Consider the following 3,886-nt stretch of genomic DNA (forward strand, 5'->3'; position numbering starts at 1 on the left):
ACGACTTCCGGCCGAGGCGTGACTTCCGGGGACAGCGGCGGCTGCGCGGGGCGAGCGGGCGGCGTCCCCTGCTGGCCGGAGGGCCACAGCGCACAGCTGCGCGGGGCGCCGGGCAGGTGGCGCCCGGGGCAGGCGCGCCCGCGGGTGGGCGCCGCGTGGACGTCAGGCTCGCGATGAGCGTGGAGGTGCCTTCGCGTTTAAAAGGGAAATCTGGCCGGGCGCGGTGGCTCACGGCTGTAATCCCAGCACTTTGGGAGGCCTAGGCGGGTGGATCACCTAGGGTCAGGAGTTCGAGACCAGCCTGGCCAATCTGGTGAAACCCCCGTCCCTACAAAAATTAGCTGAGCGTGGTGGCGGGCGCCTGTAATCCCAGCTACTCGGAGGCTGAGGCAGGAGAATCTCTTGAACCCGGGAGGCGGAGGTTGCAGTGAGCCGAGATTGCACCACTGCACTCCAGCTTGGGCGACAGAGAGAGACTCCAAAGGGGAATCCTAGAGGATGATGGATCGCGGGCCGGCGCGAGCCGGAGGTTGGCAGCGGCGGCGCTGGGATGCGCGGCCCCCGCGTTCGTGTCCGCCCGGGACCCAGGAATGCGAGGCCTTTGCAGATGTGGTCGAGACGAGGTTAGGGCTGGCCCCAGATCCAGCGTTCTCCTGAGAAGCAGGCTCTGGATACGGACCGGGGAGACGCCTGTGGCCCCCAGGCGGCCGAGGACCCCGGAGCAGCCGGCCCTGCCCAGGCTGGGTTTGGACGCTGGGTCCCCACCAGGGGCAGAGCGTTTGTGGTTCCTCGTTACCGGGTAACTTGAACCGGGAAGGGAACGCAGAGGCCGCGCGGTTTGCGTCTACATTTTTGGGAGGCCCCCCGCCTAGCAGTGAGTTGGGGGAAGACGGGGCTGCTGCTGTGGGATTCTTGGCCTGACCAGGGGCCGCTTCTCTTCCGGGACACTTTCAGAAGCTTCATTTCCACAGAGTTCCCGCCCTTGACTTTAATTATTTAATTAAAAAAAATTTTTTTTTGAGACCGAGTCTCTGTTGCCCAGGCTGGAGTGCAATGGCACCACCAAAGTGCTGGGATTACACACAATCCACCGCGCCGGGCCTGTCCTTGACTTTAAAATGTTTTAATTTTTGCCAGCTTGTCAGCTCAAAGTGGCATCTTGTCATTTAGTTCCTGATGAGAGTGGGTGTCTTTGTTCACTGGCCATTTGTATTTAGTCCTCTGTTTTATGGCCTTTGTCCATTTTCCTTATACGTTTTAGGAATTTTTTAAAATATAAAATTTATTTAATATAAATGTAAAGTAGAGACAGGGTCTCCCTGTGTTGTCCAGGCAGGTCTCAAACTCAAATCCCTAAGCTCAAGTCCCAAAGTATTGGGATTACAGACATGAGTCACCACACCCGGCAAGGAATTCTTTACAAATAAAAAATTTTGAAAAATCCTCTGTATCTCCTATGTGCAAATATTTTCCTCTCTCAAATATTTAAGGTATTTGATAAATAAGTAATTTTTAATAAGCATTATACTCTATGTACCGAGTCCAAAATTCAAAAGATGCAAAAAGATATAAATGAAAAGGTCAATTTCCATGCTGTGCCCATCCACAAGCCACCCAGTTCTCCTTCCATGAAGCAGCAATATGGCGTTCTCAAGTGATCTTCACAATAGATTCTATACTGAGTGAAGCATAAGTGTGTGTGCTGTGTCTCATGAGTGTTAATTTACTAAACACTATTCCACATCTTGCTTTTTTCATTTAACAATGTATCTTGTAGAGCATCCTGCAGCAGAGGGAGGGACCAGTGGACCTTCCCTGCCATCATCATCTCTGCCTGGATTATTGCAAAGGCCTCTGTCTGGTCTCCCCACTGTAATCCCCTCAACCCTTCAGTATGCTCTCAGCATAGCAGCCACAGGCATGCTTTTAAAATATGACCATAGGACCACGTGGCTGCCTGCCGGCTCACTCTCCAGGAATCCTGGCGGTCCTGCTGGATCTGCCCTCACCTCCTCATCTCCTAACCCTGTCTCCCCTCTCTCCTGGTGCTTCCACCTGCTCCAGTGCGGGCACAGGCTCCGGGTCGTTTCTGAGCCCAGCCTTTGCTCAAATGTCTCAGCAAGTCCATCCTGACGGCGGCCCCGGCCCCGTTTGAGGCTGCAGCAGCCTCAAAATCCTGTTTCCTTGGCACCTCCCTCCCCGTTTGACTTATGTGTTGGTTGTCTCCTTCTCACTAGGGCACGACTTCTGGTCTGTGGATTTGTCCCCAGGGTTAGTGGCACTCGGTAAATAGACGTGAATGAATGGATGCTTTGTGATTTTTTATTGGCTGCAAAGTCAGTGATGGAGAGGCCGTCCATCATTTAGTGACGCAGCCCCGATGATACTTTTTATTTCCCACACATTCATACTAAAAAGATGCTACAATGAATAGCTTTCCACACACAGCATTTCATGTGAGACTATAGTTTCAGGGATATATTCCTAGAAGTGTGTGAATTCTGAAATTGATGGTGTGTATTTTGTAAATTTGATAAATATTGCTGAAGGACCATCCATGGAAGTCACACCAATGAATGAAAGTTATGAAACTTATCTTTGCCAATTTGACAGAAAAAATCTCATTAAGTTGAATTTGCATGTTCCTTAGTAAAAGTGGAGCTGACCATCCTTCATATGCTTCTGAGCCATTTCCATTTCATTTCTGCAAAATTGCGATTCATATCCTTTCCCATTTTTCTATGGTTTATGACAGTCTTTTCTTACAGAAGCTCTTTACATATTAAGGAAATTGGCTCCTGTTCATGACATGTTGCAAAAATGTGTTTTTCTCTAGTTGACTAGTTTTATTTTTGTGTTTTTTTTTGCCATGGACGATTAAAATTTTTTTTTGCATTGTTAGAATTATCAGTCTTTTATGACTTCTAAAGTTTTGTATCATACTTTGAAAGCCCTTCCCCACTCAAAGATTTTTTTTTTTTTAAGTTTCCCCTTTCCTTTTAGAGATGGGGGTCTCTCGATGTTGCCCAGGCTAGAAAGTAGTGGCTCTTCACAGGCAGGATCATAGCTTACCATGGCCTCAAACTCCTGGACTCGAGTGATCCTCCCGCCTCAGCCTCCTGAGTAGCTGAGATTACAGGCTGGCTCCTAAAATACCTAACACCATGCCTGGCTCCTAAAATACTTAATCTTTGACCAATGTATTTTTTATTTTGATGTATAAAACAAGGTAAGACCAACCTATTTTTTTCCCCAGAAAATGTCAATGCCAGTACATTTTATTGAAAAATCTACCTTTTCTCCACCAATCTGAAACACCATCTTGATAATACAGCAAAGTTTTTAAAATGTGTTTGAGCCTATTTCTGGGCTCTCTATTCTTTTTCCTAATCTTCCTGCATATGTATGCCTCAGTGCTATACTGCTTTAACTATTATGGCTCTATAACATAGTTTAATATCAGTCTTCTCATTCCTTGTTACTCTTCATTTTTGTAATTGAATTTTTTTTTTTTTTGAGAGGGAGTCTCGCTCTGTCGCCCAGGCTGGAGTGCAGTGGCCAGATCTCAGCTCACTGCAAGCTCAGCCTTCCAGGTTCACACCATTCTCCTGCCTCAGCCTCCCGAGTAGCTGGGACTACAGGTGCCTGCCACCTCGCCCGGCTAGTTTTTTGTATTTTTTAGTAGAGACAGGGTTTCACTGTGTTAGCCAGGATGGTCTCGATCTCCTGACCTTGTGATCCACCCGTCTCGGCCTCCCAAAGTGCTGGAATTACAGGCTTGAGCCACCGTGCCCAGCCCGTAATTGATTTCTTTAGTGCTTTTTTTTTTTAAATAAATTTTATCTTTATTTTTATGTATTTTTTGGAGACAGGCTCTTTCTCTGTT

The sequence above is a fragment of the Trachypithecus francoisi genome, unplaced genomic scaffold (assembly GCF_009764315.1).
Source record: "Trachypithecus francoisi isolate TF-2019V2 unplaced genomic scaffold, Tfra_2.0 Lachesis_group4, whole genome shotgun sequence".
Taxonomy (NCBI): Eukaryota; Metazoa; Chordata; class Mammalia; order Primates; family Cercopithecidae; genus Trachypithecus; species Trachypithecus francoisi.